The sequence below is a fragment of the Pelodiscus sinensis genome, chromosome 11, assembly GCF_049634645.1.
Source record: "Pelodiscus sinensis isolate JC-2024 chromosome 11, ASM4963464v1, whole genome shotgun sequence".
In the NCBI taxonomy this organism is placed as follows: domain Eukaryota; kingdom Metazoa; phylum Chordata; order Testudines; family Trionychidae; genus Pelodiscus; species Pelodiscus sinensis.
In genome coordinates, this window is record NC_134721.1 from 32,859,631 (window position 1) to 32,877,435 (window position 17,805).

The 17,805-nt window shown below is 48.0% G+C and overlaps 1 protein-coding gene across 9 annotated transcripts in view; it reads right to left on the bottom strand.

Moving 5' to 3' along the window:
• PC (pyruvate carboxylase) overlaps positions 1–17,805 on the bottom strand; it is a 238,139-nt gene that overhangs the window by 167,284 nt on the left and 53,050 nt on the right. For 3 of the 9 annotated variants that reach the window (XM_075939025.1, XM_075939019.1, XM_075939023.1), the window contains one exon: positions 15,219–15,425. The exons of 5 other annotated variants lie outside the window; for them this stretch is intronic. The gene's annotated coding sequence lies outside the window, so the exon portion shown is untranslated. Of the gene's footprint in view, positions 1–14,408; positions 14,543–15,218; positions 15,426–17,805 lie in introns of those variants that run through there. One more of the 9 variants, XM_075939027.1, reaches the window with a different exon arrangement.

The following is a 17,805-nucleotide window of genomic DNA, read 5'->3' on the forward strand; positions in this document are numbered from 1 at the left end:
ATGGAAACACTGAGGCACAACAAGGTGATGTGGCCTGCCCAAGGGCAGTGGCGGAGCCAGTACTCCTGACTGAAGATTCCCACAGCATTACATGACTCAGAGGCAGGATTTTTAGAAAACTTCCTGCTATTGTGAGAGTTGGCAATACTGTGGTTTCTGTGCAGAGAAGACCATATGTGGATCATCCACTAGATCCAAGATTGAGGCAGGACTGGCGGGGCGAGTTTCTTTGTGTTATATACTACAGGAGGTCAGACAGGTGATCACAGAGGACTAGAGCGCTTTGCAAATGTTGCATTAGGTGAGACAGTTCCAGCTGAAATAGGGAAGTATTAATGCCAGGGCACAGTTGCTATCAAAAAATGCCAAGAAGAGATCAAGATGCAGAAAGAACAGGATGGAGAATAACAGAGAGAATCCAGCCTAGTCCACGCTATCACAGGCAGGACCTGGCAGAAAATCCCAGCTCCTTCTGCAGTATCCAACTCCATCCTCAGACTGACCTGGTCTTGTGGGGAGACTATTCCAAACTAGGGACGTAAGCAAGTAATGACTACTCACATTCCACCCCCTTGCTGCCTCTGAGCAGCTGGGGGGCAGGAGGGGCACAAGCCGGTGCTGAGGGGAGCTGGCTTAAAAGCCAGTTCCCCCAGCACCGTCTCCACGGTGCCGTCTGCCCCATCTCCGCGCTGCTGCCTCTATCAGAGGCAACAGCCGGGGGGGGGGGTGGGACAGGGGAAACTGCCACGAAGCAGCCTCTGCCCACAGCAGGCCCACGCTCGCCACTGAGATCCCCCACGCACAGGGGCTGCTGGACCTGGCATGAGCAAGCCTGGCTCAGTCCCAGCTCACACCAGCTCTGGAAACTACCCGCACTGTGGCTCTGCATTTTAAATGTAGCAGGAACCGGACTGCCTGCCCACCCAGCTCTTACTACATTTAAACTGCAGAGCTGCAGCTGGGAATAACTTCCCTTATCAACTAATCATGTAGTCAATACAAATTATATCAACTACACAATTTGCTAATTACTCGCCTCTTAACATCCCTTTTCCAAAACCTCCCTCATTTGTTCTCTTGCTGACACTGCCCTTTGGCTTCAGTTGCCCTTCTCCCTTCCTGTTCCTAAGACCAGCTCTCTGTCTGCCAGAGCAGCTGTGACATTTGCAGGATTACCCAAGGGGTACAGGGTGAATCACTAGTGCCTGTTCATAGTGTGAGGGAGCCCTATCTGTGCCCAGGCCTATGAGCTGCTGGTAACACAAGCATCCTACTCTAGGCTCTGCCAGTCCCTCTGGGTATGTCTACACTACCCTCCTAATTCGAACTAGGAGGGTAATGTAGGCATACCGCACTTGCAAATGAAGCTCGGGATTTGAATTTCCCGGGCTTCATTTGCATGAAGCCGGCCGGCGCCATTTTTAAATGCTGGCAATTCGAACCCCGTGCCACGCGGCTACACGCGGCACCGAGTAGCTAGTTCAGATTAGACTTCCTAATCCGAACTAGCTGTACTCCTCGTGGAATGAGGAGTACAGCTAGTTCGGATTAGGAAGCCTAATCCGAACTAGCTACTCCGTGCCGCGTGTAGCCGTGCGGCACGGGGTTCGAACTGCCAGCATTTAAAAATGGCACCGGCCGGCTTCATGCAAATGAAGCCCGGGAAATTCAAATCCCGGGCTTCATTTGCAAGTGCGGTATGCCTACATTACCCTCCTATTTCGAATTAGGAGGGTAGTGTAGACATACCCTCTCTTCTTTTGCAGGCTAGCAATTAGCACACCCAGTCCTTAAACTCCATGGTTACCTCTAGACTGGCATGATTTTCCGCAAATGCTTTTAACGGAAAAGTTTTCCCGTTAAAAGCATTTGCAGAAAAGAGCGTCTAGATTGGCACAGACGCTTTTCCGCAAAGGCACTTTTTGCGGAAAAGTGTCCATGCCAATTTAGACGCGGTTTTGCGCAAGAAAGCCCCGATCGCCATTTTTGCCATCGGGGCTTTTTTGCGCAAAACAGTTTTTAGCTGTCTACGCTGGCCCTCTTGCGCAAAAACATTTCCGGAAAAGGGCTTTTGCCCGAACGGGAACGTCAAAGCATTTGCGCAAGAAGCACTGATTTTGGACAGTAGAACATCAGTGCTTTTGCGCAAAATCAAGAGGCCAGTGGCAAGTTTTTGCGCAAAAGCAGCTGCTTTTGCAGAAAAACTTGCCAGTCTAGACCCAGCCCATTAGTGAGACCATGGGGGAGAGCAGAGATAAGCTGTGGCTAAGTCTATGGAGATAGGTAACCCCAGAGTCCCTCCAATCCTTTATGCACACCCAACTGCATTACACCCAAATGCACAGCCCCTTGACTTCTGGATCCCACCATGCACACAGCTCTGTCCCCTGTTCCCTCGCTGCAACTCAGCTCGACTCTTTCTGCAGCTCGCAGCCCTGAGGGGTGTCTGTGCTCAAAGCAAAGAGACACATATTTGACGCTTATTTGCGCTTTCCCCCAGGGCTTAGTGAGTGAAGCTGACGCAAGGCACTGTGGGATGCATACCCACGGTGCTTTACTCTTTCTGTTGATAACAGAGTTGCACATGTGACCATGAATTCTCCACAGAAGCTACCAGAAAAACTGGTATGGCAAGTTTCCAGTTTTAACAACTTTTGCCTGTTGACAGCACTTTCGTGGCCAAAACTTGCAAGTATAGACACAGCCAAAGAGAGATCCAAACTGAAGCAAGCAGAAGGACTGAGAGTGTGGAAACAGATCAAAGGGAAATATAAATAAGCCCTTTCTCTGCCAGCAGTCAGTCCATCCGCTGGAGAGAGCTGGATCCACATGGCAAGGTGGCACTGCAGCAGGGGATACCAACTTGTGCCCTTCTTTCTCCTGTTATACCGTTCCAGACCTTTTGCCTCTTTTCATAACCAAGGCGTTTGGGTAACTTCATTTGGCTCCTATTCGAGATCTTTTTCTTGGACTCTTTTGTGCTATGCAAAGGCCCAGGCCTGCACCAAGTCTAAACTATAAACACTAGGCTGGGTTGGGTCAAAGACATCAACTGTTCTCACGTAAGGCTGGTTTAGGTCCGAGAACCACCCGAACTCAGGTGATCAGTTTCACCTTCAGCAGCTTCCGCACAGAATATTCTACATGCCACATAACTCTTACAATATTTCTGTTCATACATTCTGCAATAACCATGACAACCAGTCTTTGCTTTCAGCAGAGACCACACGCGGCCCCTTGTGCAGCAGTATCATAAAGATGGCACTCGCAGGGGAAACGTGCCCATCTGGCATATCTAGACAAGTCCCAGGGTATAGACTCATAACCACTCCCAATCTGTTGCCAACATGGGGTGCCAGGGTCACACCAGACTAGGAGCTCTTCTCTGGCTTCATTAGTGAAAAGGAGAAAGTCAGCAGGAAACGTTTCAATCAGTCCCTGCAGATGATTTCGACAATCCTAGGAAACATTTCGATTTTGTTGAATCAGTATTTTCCTACAGAAAAACGTTCAGCTGGGAAGTTTTCAACCCACTCTCATATTAGCTAACCTCAAATGAGCAATCAACTAACTCCCAGGATGTGTCACTCTCAACTTCCTGTTCTAGCCTCACTCTTGGTGTGGAGGTGCAGCTAGCCACATTCTGTGGTGTAGTAGCCAGGCCTGGCACACAGGGTATGAAAATATTTACAGAACCTCTGATGGAAGATACCAAGGTGTTAATCCTCAATCAAGTGCCTGAGATGGATTTTATTCTAACCACTGTTCCTGTCATGCTGCTTTGACTGGGAGAGCTGCAGAATGAAATGAGACATGAGCTAATCAGCCATTCTGCTAGGGTAGGCGAGACCAATTTGTACAGACAGTTCTCTGCATTGTACACATGCAGCCTTCCTCCGCTCTGCTAGGGAAAGAAAGTAGACATCAAGTATCTTGTTGCATGGGCCGAAGGCTCTTTCAGGAAAGAGCTGTGTTTTTATTCTGTGTTTGTACAGCACCTAGCACACTAGGGTCCCTCGGCCATGACTATAGCTCCTAAGTACTACTGCACTCAATAGCATCAGCAGATAAGAGACCTACAACTACACTTCTGGTGTGGACTTAGCTCTCCTAGTCCTTAAAACTGTACTTTCACCCACCCCGGGGGGAAAAAAAGGTAGTGAAAAGAATTCCCCCAAACCCAAAATTTCATCCAATTTTTTCATTCTTTCTTTAATTTTGGGCATCTGAAATCCAAACATTGTTTTTGGCAACCAAACCAGTTTGGTTAAAAGCTGGAAACGTTTGGGACAAAATCGTGACAATTAACACAAAGAGGAATAAATTGGAGAAGAGGCAAAAGAAGAGGCCACTTTTCCGAGAACAAACAAGGAATAATAACCTCTTTCAGGTTTTGTTTTATATGGCATAAAAATGGCATAAAATGCTATTTTGGTTGGTTACTGGGATTGGGCGACTGAGAAGGATCACTTGACAATTACCTGTTCTGTTCACTCCCTCTGAAGCACTGTCACAGGCACAAATTTAGTCTGAGCTGGACCACCAGTCTGAGCCAGTATGGCCGTTGTGAAGTTCCTATGTAAAATTCTACTTGGGAATCTTTGAACATGAGCAAAAGCATTGCAGGCACAAACAGCTGTCCAGACACATGATTAGGAATAGACTAGGAGAACTGTGGACAGTTTGAGATTTGAGCCATCTGCGAATGTTTGCTAACCCATTATTTCCCATCAAAAAACACCAATTCATTGAAACTGAAACAGGGTACAATACAGAAAATGTTCTGACTCAAATAATTTGGCAAAGAAAGTTCTGAAATTACTGAATTGTGACGTTTTCAAATCAGAAGGCCTATAGTTTTCAAGTCAAAAGAACTTTCAACTGACTAAAATTTTGAAATGAAGACAAAAAATATTAAAGAAGAAAAGGAGAAAATCAGAATGAAACATCTTGGAATTATCTAAACGTTCTGACCCAAACTTTAAAAAGAAATCAAGTTTTGGTTTGTGGAAATTTTCAAAAAGTCAACTTTTTGTCTCCATCCAAGTTGGGAAAAATGTCAATATACTGAAAATTCCAGCAGGATGGGAAAGTCATTTCCTGGCCAGCTGTAGCTGAGATCCAACCAAACGAACCCCTCACCCCAGCCTATCCTACAACTCAGTCATGGCACTTTCATAATAGGATTCACCCGCCGCTTTCTTACAGCCATTGTGTCGATACTGGTTTCTGAGTCAGCACCCTTCAATCTCACCAGCCAGTTCACCCCTCAGAGCTTTGTTTCAGGCCCTCTACAGACTCAGGTCGTTCTTTGCAATTAGAACAGTTAGGGTACGTCTACACTACAACGTTAATTCAAACTAACTTAGTTCGAATTAGTTAATTCGAACTAAGCTAATTCGAACTAATGGATCTAGACTAAAAAACTAGTTCGAATTAGCGTTTTGCTAATTCGAACTAGCATGTCCACATTAAGTGGACCCTGAACCAGGCTTAAGGATGGCCGGAAGCAGTGCCGGCAGGGCATCAGAGGAGGACTTAGAGCGTGGAGATGCTGTCTCAGGCTAGCCGAGGGCTGTGCTTAAAGGGTCCCGACCCCCACCCTGGACAGACAGTTCTCAGGGGTGCCCTGCTTGCAAACCAGTCCTGGCTTGGAGTGCCCGGAGTACCCACACTGGGCACATCACAGCACTCGGCCATCAGACCGGCTGCACATGCCGCAGGTTGCCATCTGGGGAGAGGGGGCAATCGGGGAGCTGCAGGAGAGGTTCCCCCCCAAAAGCCTGCAGATCCAGCCCAGTCCTCCCCATCGGGGGCGCGTACCCCATTCCTCCCTCACCTCCTTCCACTTACCCTTCCCTAGCCCCTTTTCTTGATGTACAAAATAAAGGACAATTGTGTTCAAAAATGGAATCTATCTTTATTGAACAAAACTGGGGGAGACTGGGAAAAGGAGGTGGGAGAGGGGAAGAGAGGCTGGGAGAGGGGAGGGCAACTACAATGATCAGGGGTTGGGAACAGGTCCCATATGAAGAGAGGCTAAAGAGACTGGGACTTTTCAGCTTAGAAAAGAGGAGACGGAGGGGGGACAGGATAGAGGTCTCTAAAAGCAGGAGTTGGGTGGAGAGGGTGCATACAGAAAAGTTCTTCATTAGTTCCCATAAAGAAGGACTAGAGGACACCAAAGGAAAGGAATGGGTAGCAGGCTTCAAAGTAGTAACAGAAAGTTGTTCTTCACAAAGCAAAGAGTCAACCTGTGGAACTCCTTGCTGCAGGAGGCTGTGAAGGCTACAACTAGAACAGAGTTTAAAGGGAAGTGAGACCAAGTCATGGAAGTTGGGTCCATGAGTGGTATTAGCCAGGGGGTAGGAATGGTGTCCCTGCCCAAGGATTGTGGAAGGCTGGAGAGGGATGGCACGAGACAAATGGCTTGGTCACTGTCTTCAGTCCATCCCCTCCAGGGTCCCTAGGGTTGGCCGCTGTCGGCAGACAGGCTACTGGGCTAGATGGACCTTTGGTCTGACCCAGGACGGCCATTGTAAGCTCAGGGCTCAGGGGTCTCAGTGGACCCCCTTGATTTTCATGCACACCTGCTCCTGGGTGGCCAGGCTGGTAGCTATCCTGCCCAAGCCGGCCACTTTCCTGTGCCTAGTGCGGAGATCGTGGACGAGGTCCACAATGTCCGCACTAGCCCAGGCAGGTGCCCGCCTCTTGCGGTCCCGGGCAAGCTCCCGGGAGCCACCAGCCTGGTCCCGGGAAGAGGGGGAGGGCTGGGGGGCATCGGGTGGCTGGCTCGATCCGTGCCAGGTGCAGGGTCTGCTGGCTGGGTGCTGGCAGGCTTGCACCTGGCACGGGCACCGTAGCCAGCCCATGCCCCTTTAAGGGGTCCGGGGCCGGGAGGGGGGCAGACGAGTTTCCCTGGTGTTGGCCAGAGTGGCCACCAGGGAAAGCTGGGGAGGGCTAGCCTCCCACTAGTTCGAATTAAGGGGCTACACACCCCTTAATTCGAACTAGCTAGTTCGAACTAGGCTTAATCCTCGTAAAATGAGGTTTTCCTAGTTCGAAATAAGCGCTCCGCTAGTTCGAATTAAGTTCGAACTAGCAGAGCGCTAGTGTAGCGCCTATGAAAGTTAGTTCAAACTAACGTCCGTTAGTTCGAACTAACTCTGTAGTGTAGACATACCCTTAGAGACCAAGGGCTTGTCTGCACAGATACCTTTGGCCAAACTTGCCAAATCTCACACTAAATTCGATGGCAGTTCTTTGTCTGCCTATAACACGATAAGTGGGCCACCAAATCCAATCAATTCCAAATTTCTGGGAACTGCTAGGCTGGTATGGGCAAAAGAGGACCCTAGAATGCAGCTCAGGGCAAAATGGGGGTCACACACAAAGCTCCTGGCAAGAGATCCTGATATGAGGGGAGATGGAATAGAGTGTACAAAAAGTCCTTAACATGAAGGACATATCTGGAGTGCAGGGGTTCCCTAAGAGAGAGTGTGCGTGTTTGGGGGATGGAAGTGGAGGGATGCAAGGAGCCCATGATATGTGTAGTGAGCTCTGCTGACAGAAACTGTTAAGCGTGCACCCCTCTTGTCATACGGATAGAATGCCACTGACTGAAGGGGAGTGATCTAGTACAACCCCTACTGTGGACTAGGGATGTAACAGTATAGTCGATTAACCGATAAGCAAAAGCTTATAGGTTAATGCTATAGACGACACTCATTTCCCCCCCACCGCTTGCCAGGACATTTTTTAGCAGGCTGGCCAGCAGCCCAGTTCAGTCCCAGCTTGCCACAGGGTCCTGGACCTACCCCCGCTTCGGCTCTGCATTTAAAGTGTATTAGGAGCCAGGCAGGCAGGCAGCCCAGCTCAGTTCCAGCTCAGACCCCTCTCCTCCCCCCTGGACAAGGGCTATCCGGGGACTATAGAATAGTCGACTAACCAATAAGAATTCATGAGGTTAACGGACTATTCAATTAACCGATATTTAATGTCCCTGCTGTGGACACAGTTATATCAGTGTAAAGGCGCCTTGTACCAGTACAGCTCATTCCCTTTACTGTACAGGCACCAGCCATCGCAGTCTAAGAACTTTTATACCCAACTGCGTCCACAGTTGCATAGAGCAGAGCAGTGAATGGTATTTGGTGGGTGTTTGCCAATGAAAACGGAGAACAGAAGGGTCAACTGTGATCATCTAACTGGCCTACAAAACACAGTCATAAAGCAGCCCTGGATTAATTCTGGTGGAATTAATCTGAATTAAAGATCTGTCTGGAGCAGATCTTTCAGAAAAACATCTAATCTTGATTTTAAAATTGTGCCAGCAACGGAAATCCACCAGAGCCCTTGGGAAGTTGTCCCCATGGTTAATCACCCTCGCTAGTAAAAATGTGTGGCTTACTCACCTATGAATTTGTCCAGCTCCAGCAATCAGCCATTGGGTCCTGTTAGAACTTTGTTGGCTAATGTGAAGAGCCCTGGCAAGAGATTGTGATCTTTAATTCAGATTAATTCCACCAGAATTAATCCAGGGCTGCTTTATGACTGTGTTTTGTAGGCCAGTTAGATGATCACATTTCTGATCCCCATCTAGGTATTTAGAGATTGTGATCAAGTTACCCACAACCTTAATCTCCTCTTTGCTAAGCTAAAGAGATTCAGCTCCTGCAATCACTGTAAGGCATGTTTTCTGGAGAACATTTATATTGAGATGTCACCTAGCCAGAGCCTCACGTCCCTCCACATTTGGAAAATACCCAGAGCTGGTATTTATCCATGAAATGAATGCTGGGATACAGAGACAGACACAAGTAATCCATTCTCTACTCCCATCACTCAGAGAGAAATAAAGTGAATTTTACTGAAGCATTGGCAAATAATGCTGAAAGAACCAGACAGAGACCCAAGATTAGTGGAGACCACTGAAGAGAGAGAGATTTAAAGGGGAAGAGATATTTAAAGGGCAGCTGGCATCCCATTGGAAGAACTGGACCTGTGCCAGTCTGCTGGGAGAAAATTCAGCATAGAACAAGATTTAGCAGATTTTCGTGTGTGTATTACAGTAACCCTTCGACACACTCGCTGAAATCACAGTCCTTGTCATGCAGGTGGCTGCACAGACCTTGACCAAGATCAAGACCCCCACTTTACCAGGCACTGCACAGATACCTAGGAAGAGACGGACCCCAGCCCAAAGAGCTCACAGTGTAAATAGAGGAAGGGTGGAAGGGGAAACTGAGCAGAAAGAGTGGAAGAGATCTGTCCAAGGTTAGTGGGAGAGCCAAGAATAGAACCCAGGTATCCTAACTCATAGTCCAGTGCCTGACTTACCACTAGATAACCCTGCCTCCCATGAATCCTTGTGCACAAGCATTTCCCCCAGATAAATTGGGCAAACACTAACTAACCCAACTGGATCAAAGCCCCTGGAAGTAAGCCCTCTTCTTTGTAAGGCAGCCACTGCTCATGGGGCTACTACCAGCAACTTTTACTGCTAATACCATCAATAGGCCATTTTGCAAGCTGCAAACAAAAGGGAGCTGTTCTCCAGCAGAGCGGGGGGGGGGGGGGGGGGGGAGAGAGGAGGGAAACGGGGGAGTAAAACATGTCCAGCACACAGGACTCCACCTTTAATTCAATCACTGAGTGATTTGATCAGAACCCAAGTCATGTATTAGAGGGGCAGAGTCAGCTGGCAAATCTCATCTACTTCAGGAGCAATGGGTTAAGATGCATCAGCCCTCTACCCATTTGTGCTCTGTTTACAGCTGCATTTTCTTGCTTTAAGGCTGATGCTTCTCCAAAGAGCCTGGGGGATTTGGAGACTCGATGCTCATTACAGTGAAATGGGAATCAGATCATCCTACAATTCCTTATTCGCTGTTGAAAATCTGAGCTGCGGTGCATCCTTCTGTGTCACACCATGTGGAACATCATCAGCGTAACCACAGACAGAGAAAACAGGGAACATGACCAGCCACAAGGTGCTGCCAAAGGAAACTGCACTCTGGCTGGGCTTCTGTCAGTTCCGCTCCAGCCTTGAAATTTGTGGCTCTGCGATTTAGGGGAAATGACTTTCCTTCTAATCTGCTGACAATAGAAGGCAATAGAGTCAGACAAGTGTGTGGCCGCTGTGTGCCCCTAAATAACTTCCATAGCTACTGTGATTAACTGATATCCCCTGGGGTGGCACCGTTATTTATGCTTTTAGGCTCTGACAGAGCTGGGCGCCCTGTGCACGGGCATGACACAGACCCCAGCGGAGAACAGGAGCATATGACGCCAAGCGCTGCACAGACCCTGACTGAGCCTGGGACCCCCACCCTCATTGTGCTGCAGGAGTCCACAGGAAGACATTCTTTCCCCTCACAAGCTGACAATCTAAAGCACAGGCGGCCGGTATCCAGGCACAGAGGCTCTGTCTTCCCCACAGCCTGATGCGTCTTTGCCCCTGCTCCACCTACAGGCCCTCTCCTGCTGTTCCTGTTCCGACAGGCAGGCTGGGGGCCACAACGCGCTCCCAGGGCCAACCTTCCAGTGCCTGACCTGTGCTGAGGCTGGCAGTTTGGCAGGTGGCCTTCCAGGCCGGGACAAGCTGGGGGTCAGGCCAGGTGACCTGGGGAGGCTAGAGCCATGCTGCTGGGTCTCCAAGGACTAGGGCCAAGCTGCCCAGCGCTCTAAGGCTATGGGAGGTAGGGGTGCTGGACCGGAGCAAGGGACAGTGGACACAGTAGGGGCAGAGGTTGGAGATGCTGGGCAGAGACCAGCAGCCACACCAGGGCTGGGTTCTGGTGGGTGCCGAAGGCTTGAGGAACAGACTAGCTTCCCCAAGCCAGGGGGGTCACTCTCCACCCATGGTCTCAAGAAATGAAATGTGGCAGGGGGAACTGAGGCATAGAAAGGGGAAGGGATTTGCCCAAGAATCCCATGTCTCAAGAGAGACAAGAAGTTTTGGGGAGAGAGGAGGAGCAGAGCCACCAAGAAGGGAAAGGATTTGCCCAGGGCCACTTTTGCCAAGGGCAACAGGGGATGGATCACCTGATGACTGCCTGTTTTGATCATCCCCTCTGGGGCACCTGGCATTGGCCACTGTTGGAAGCCCATTACTGGGCTAGATGGACTATTGGTCTGAGCCAGGCTTCATCTGTCCTGCAGGCTTCTTCCGGAAGAGCTCTTCCGAAAAAATGTCTTCTGAACGAGCGTGTCCACTCTGCCAAAGCACATTGGCAAAGCAATCTGCTTTTTTGGAAGAAAGCATCCACACTGAATTGATGCTCTCTCACATTTCAGCTGTGATTCCTGTGGCTGGAGTGGCCACCAGGGCACCTGTGCTTTTTCCTCACTGGATCTTACTGTTCCCAAGTTGTGCTGCTTCCCCCTAGCGGCCACGTGGTTTAAGTGCTTCATTCTCAGGGGTGGAACAGACTTGTTCATAGTCAAAAAGCCAAGCACTGTGGGAGGATCTCCCAAGCTTTGCCATGAGTCACTGATGGTTCTCTACAGTTAATAATAAATCAGCCACAGAGCTATTTGTACTGGGCACTCACCAATAAAGAAGGCACGTGTCCACACCTAGCAAACAGAGGCACAAGGCATGTGGTACAAATTTCAATGAAAGACTTAACCTATAGCTATCAGAAGCCAAAATACACACAGATTGGTAAGGAAGGGATTGTGGTTAAGTGCCTAGCCCAGCAGGGACCTCATCATCTTAGGCAGGGCCTGCACAGCACCAGCAGGAGAGGGCCCTGATCAGTGACTGGGGCTCCTAGACTGTCATGGAAGATAAACAATGATCAGTAGAAAGCAGGACATGGTGCCCTGTGGCCTAGGAAGCCTGATCACCCAAATACAGCTCTGTCCCTGACATTTTATAAACCCCTCCTCAGCTCTGTAGCTAACTGCTTTATCCTGCTGCATTGGGGGCAGGAGGCCTGCTACAGTCCTGACACCGCCTGTTGTGTGGCACAAATGGTCAATATCCCAAGCCCCACGCAAAGCACAGCATGGTCTAGTGGGCAGGGCACTGAGCTGGCAGCCTGGAACCTGGGTTTTAGTCCCCGCTCTGCTGCTGGCCTTGGGTAATACCTTCAGTCTGCAGGATGGCCTGCTGTCATTTCAGGCAATGAGCTCTTCAGCCCGGGGACTGTCTCTCACCATGTGTCTGTGCAGCACCTGGCACAAAGCAGGCCCCTGTCTGGGTTAACAGCCTGTTGGCATCATAGAATAAAAATTCTAAGAGCAGTTCCCATGCTGGAGGCAGTCCAAGGGGTGCCTCCAACAATGCAGTACTACTGCCTGTCTTGCAATGGTAGTGCCCACTGCCCTGTTGAGCTGACCACCCACAACACTGCTACTGGCAGCTCTGTAGAAAAGATAACCAGCCACTGGGAAAGCCAGCAGCTTGTGGCATGAGGCATTAGCTTCAGGAAAACAAGAGTAGATGTAATTGGTGGTTATTCCTATTACAGTGCTGCCTCAAGGCCCCATTGTGCTGGGTGCAGCACAGACCCCAGCCAGGGCCCCACTTTCAAAGCAGAAAAACTTACAAAACAAGGAACAGTCATTAAGCTACCCCAGAACAATGTCTCCCCGAATCTGCACAGCCCAAAACAGCACTTGAACCTACTGGCTGCAGCATGGCTGAAAGGGCAAAGAATGAATTGTGTTCTCACCTTGTTAGGAGCTAAGGTCCTCCTGTCTTCCCTGGAGCACTGTGGCTGTGCTGACCTAGGTACACAAGGTCTGAGGCATGTCTGGAACCCAGCCCACACCCAATTCCCCCATGGCTGCAGGGGGTTTCTAGCTTGTCACTGGGTGATCTGAGAGGCGGGCGGAGAACTGAAACCATCAAGCACTTTATAAGATTGTGCAAACTATGTATAGACACTCGGGGTGAGGGGGGGGATATCTGCAATGGTAGGCATCACTCTCCCCCTTATACAGATGGGGAAACAGAGGCAGGGAGTGATTAAATGACCTGCCTGTCGCAGAGCAGGGAATTGAAAGAACCCAGGTGTCCTGGATCAATGCCCTAATCATTGCACCATCCCTCTGCTCTTCAGGACAGATCCACAAAGTGAGCTCTCCCAAGGCCACACAGCCAGTCAGAAACAGAACCCAGGAGTCCTGGACTTCAGTCACCGGGCTCAAGAGGCCTTTGTGGATCCATCTGGGACCAAATCTCCAGCTACTGGATCTTGTTCTGCTTTTGCTTGCTGGACAAAAAAGAGCCACTGCCATCAGAGATCTCCTCCTCATGGAGGTGCTTGTAGACTGGGACCAAACCACCTCTTAGCTTTGGCTCGGATAAGCTACACCGATGGGGCTCCTTTAGTTGCTGAGCTACTACTGTGCTCTAGCAATTCAGGTCTACGTCCCCCTCTAGATGAGTCTTCCCTTTGTTTTCCAGGCCATGAATCTTTCTTGTGGCTCGTCTGCAGCCTCTCCAATCCACAAAGTGTGGACCCCAGAACCAAACACATAGCACTGAGCCATGGCCCTCCTGCTGCAGACCTCCACATTTGGGTTTTTAGGCTATTCTCCAAACAATAAATCTTGCCTTGGTTCACAATGGCAGTGACAGAAAAGCACCAGTTCACCACTGCAACACACACACTTCCAATGTTCATCTTAGCAAGTAATTATCCCCATTTTACAGACTGCCAAACTGAGGCAGACAAGCTAAGCAATTTGACCAAGGTCACACAGGAAATCTTTGGCAGAGCAGGGACCTGCACCACATCAGACAGGTCCCAGATGCTGGACCATCCTTATACTTTAGAACATTTCCAGCTACCAAACCCAAGTAGAAGAACTGAGTATTGACTGAAAAGTAATCATGGAGAGCAGCAAGACACCCCATATTTCCCTCTAGTTGGGTTAACATGGAGCTTCCTCTAATGACCAGATAAAGTCTTTTGGTGACCTTTTACCGTTCTCTCATCCCCTGCTTAAAATCTGCAAATTATTCATCCTGGAAATGGCTTTCTAGCACCCAAGTTTCTTTACCGGCCTTGAGCAGGCTAGGATGAAAGCTGGGCTTCACTAAAACGTGCTAGCTAAGCCTCAGCTACTGCCCATGCTAGGGAAAGAGGTTAGCACATGTAGCAGGATTTTAGGCAACAATCTGACTAGTCAAACTTGAGAGAAAAGGTTTTAATCTTACATCTGCTCAAGAGGATAGGCTGGGGTTAGACTGGGTTGAGCTAGCATGTTAGCAGAGCAGATCTAAACTTGACCTCCTATCCCAGTCAAGACAAGGGCTTGTGGATGCACATTTACAGGCAGCTTGTGGGCAAGAGGGGCCACGTTTTGCATGTTGCAAAGGCCCAAGCAACACCAAGGGAAATCAAACTGCGCCCAGTCCCACAAAGCATCCCCCCTCCCCAACCTCTTACCTCTGCCAAGGCTGCAAGTTGATCCAATGCTGAGTTCTACCTTTCTCAGCGTGAGACCAAAGGCAATCAGCCTGTGGCTCAGAGTGCTGCATAAGACTGGTAGGTGGCCTATTTACCTGCCTCCTAGGTAATCCCCTCTCAATGGAACTGCCTGCAGGCTGTTTGCTGGAATTCCAGAGCAAGTGATTGGCAAGTTTTAAGCAGGGGGCTGAAGAGGCCACTGGAGCAGTAAAAGGAAACTCAAAGATTGCACCAGGCTAGAGGAAGCTCCTAGTCAGCCTGGCTTCAGGGAAACTATAGAGGAGTTCAAACAATTTAACTGTGAATATAAAGCAGATTAACCATTCCGGATTAGCTCCCTGTGTGAACTGCTCTTACGCTGAATCAGTTGAAACAGCTCCCAGTGACAAATAATAAATCAATCTGAAACAGCAGCAGCCCCTGAAGTTTGCTGCAGAAATGACAGCAGGAACTCTACTTTGCAGCTGGGAGGTTCTGGGAGCAGGCAAGTCTACGCATGTTAGTTCTGCTCACGGTAAGGCATTAGAAGGAGATATGTGGCCGTGGCAGCATGAGCATTGGCTTGGCCTAGCCGCCTGGGACCAAATCACCCAACCCTTCGGTTACCTATGTGGGTGGCTCACCTGAGCAGCTGCCCGTGCAGCCACAGCCTCTCTCACACTAGCTCAGAGCACTTACGTGACGGGCTCCCCACGCAGGGGTGCACACCCCCCAGCCACAGTGTACACATGCCCTCAGTGAGGCAGGAGAGACTAATGTTAATTCACTTAATTACAAACTAATAGTTACCTTGGTCTCCCGTTGAAAGACTGCATTTTTCAATCATGGTTGATTACACCTAGCAGATCAGTCACTCACTGTATTTTTCTAACATCTGCCTTTTTTTTTCCTCCTCTTCTTTTCTATTCCTCCTCCTTCAGTGAAGTCTCTCTAGAAGCATCCCTCACCCTGCCACTCGTCTCCTCTAGACCTTTCTCTTTCTAGCCATCTTCGCTCCTACAACAGAAAGACACAATAATTGTTTTTTATTTCATTTAACATGGGGTTGGGTTGACCCATTTGTATTCCCTTCCCATCTGCATTACTACAAACTGGTGGGAAAAAACAATGATATTTTCCCCTCAAGGAACGTCAGACAAAAAAGTCTTTACATAGTTTCACAGATCTAAGGCCAGAAGGGACCATCTGGTCAACCAGTCTGACCTCCTGCATACCACAAGCCCTGATACCCATCTATCAAGCCCATACATTGTAGTTAGTCTGAAATACTCCAAAAACGGTCCGGGGGGGGGGGGGGGCGGGGAGGGGAATCTGGACTATCTAGCTGAAGTTCTGAAAACCACTTCAAAATAAACATGTGTCAACTCACATTTTTGTTTGTTTTTTAAAAAAAAGACTGCGACTCTTATTAAGAAATGTGGCCACCCTTTTCAGCATACTCAGAGGGGGATGGCAAGCCAGAATCTTTAGCCAGGTTTTTTAACCAGATCTTGAATAATCAACGTATGATGTAGCATGTTAACATTGTCTCACAATTTTGCCTTAATAAACAGTTATTACTGACCAACGTTTTAAGTCAGCATGAAAAAAAATCTTTTGTTTCCAGTCCCCATTTTGATTAAAGCATCTTTTCATTTTGGGGGAGGATTAAACAAAAAACAAAACAATTTAAACAAAATTATTTTCTCTACTTGACATTTCAACCAGATAGCATCATTTTGTCTTGTGAGGATTTTTAATGGAAAAATGAAATGACATTTTAAGTTAAAATATGTATTATGAATCATTTTGTTTCAGACTTGTTTCTTCTGGGTTTGGGGGTTATTTTGGTGGGGATGTTTGACTTTCTGTCTGTTTGGAGTTTTGGTTTCAATCATAATGACATTTTACACAAAAAAACTTGTTTCTAATCAATATTTTGATTAAAGTATCATTTTAAGGGTTTATGATTTTTAAAAACAAACACACCTAGCTGGAGTTTAAGTCAAAACAAAACAAAAAAAACCCCTCAATTCTCATTTCAACTGAGATAACATTTTCATTTGCTTTTAATTAACAGTTTTAAAAAATAAAATGAGATTTTAAGGCAAAACTACTGTTTTTTCTTTTCAAACCTTGACTTGAGATGAAATTCCCTGCAGGGCAAACCAAACGTTTTTCATTCAAATGGACATTTCCTGTGAAGTGTTCAGTTTTGACAACTCTATTGTTCACCAAAATCTTTCCACATAAAAAAATTCTGATAAACGCTCTTTCTTGCTCTAGTCTAGGTAATGCTGCATGATTCTTTGTCTCTCTCTAGTGGCCAAAGTATGTCTAGAAGTTAGAGCCTCGGAGCTCTAGTCTAGTGGTTCTTTGGCTACGTGGCTCTTAACTATTTCCAGATTGCAAGAGCTTTTACCCAGGTCAGGGACCAATCCAACCAGGACTCTCCCTTTTGAGGTTACAAGCTGCAAGCTTCAAATCTATACATACATACATACACATATACATATACATATACATATACATATACATATACATATATATATATATAAGCTTTTCCTGGCGGACGACAGAATGACATCACGACAGAATGACGTGATCAGCATCAACAGGCTCCCTCAGCAAAGTGAAAGTGGCCAGAGAGAGGGGGTAGGCAAGCCTAGTAAGCAGAGGATGCAGCCCCCTGTTATTCTTTAAAATCCAACTTGTGCTTTAAGGTCTAGAGGTCCCAGGTTCACTCAACCAGGGGCATTATTAAAATGGGTTCTTCCTTTCTTCTGCATAACTACCACCCCAGAGTCCTGGCAGGACTCTCCCCTTCACTTTCAGTGCAGGCATCTCTATTCGATCCTCTAATAGGGAATTGGTGAACTCTTTCAATGCAGGAGCAAGAACAGACTGCAGCTCCCCATGCCATAGCTGGATAGTGCAGAGAAACTTCAGAACTCAAGCCAGCACAGCTGACACCAAGGTACATGTCATTTTCAAGAGTAGACTGTCCCTTTAAATTCATAGTAGCTGTTAACATGGATTCCTCATGTGCCCATTCTCTTCTCTGGGCCATCACACCCTTCATGATGCCGCATGGCCATGGCCTCCCCAAGAGGGGAAACCATGGTAGATATAGTAAGCAGATGTAGAGTGCTCAGCATGTAGAGGAGAACTGAAACGTGAACTACAGCTCCCATGAGGCTCCATGGCACTATTTCTAATAGAGATTCAATCTTTGAACTTTTTAAAAAATCCACTGGAACCTTTCACCCCCTGTGCAATTCACCCCCTGTGCAATTCAATTTTCCAGTCCATTCTCTGGCTCACGAGACAGCATGCATTAGGTATTAGATCAAGTTACACATGGCTCTGCTGAGCTTAGAAGGACATGGGGAAGGAC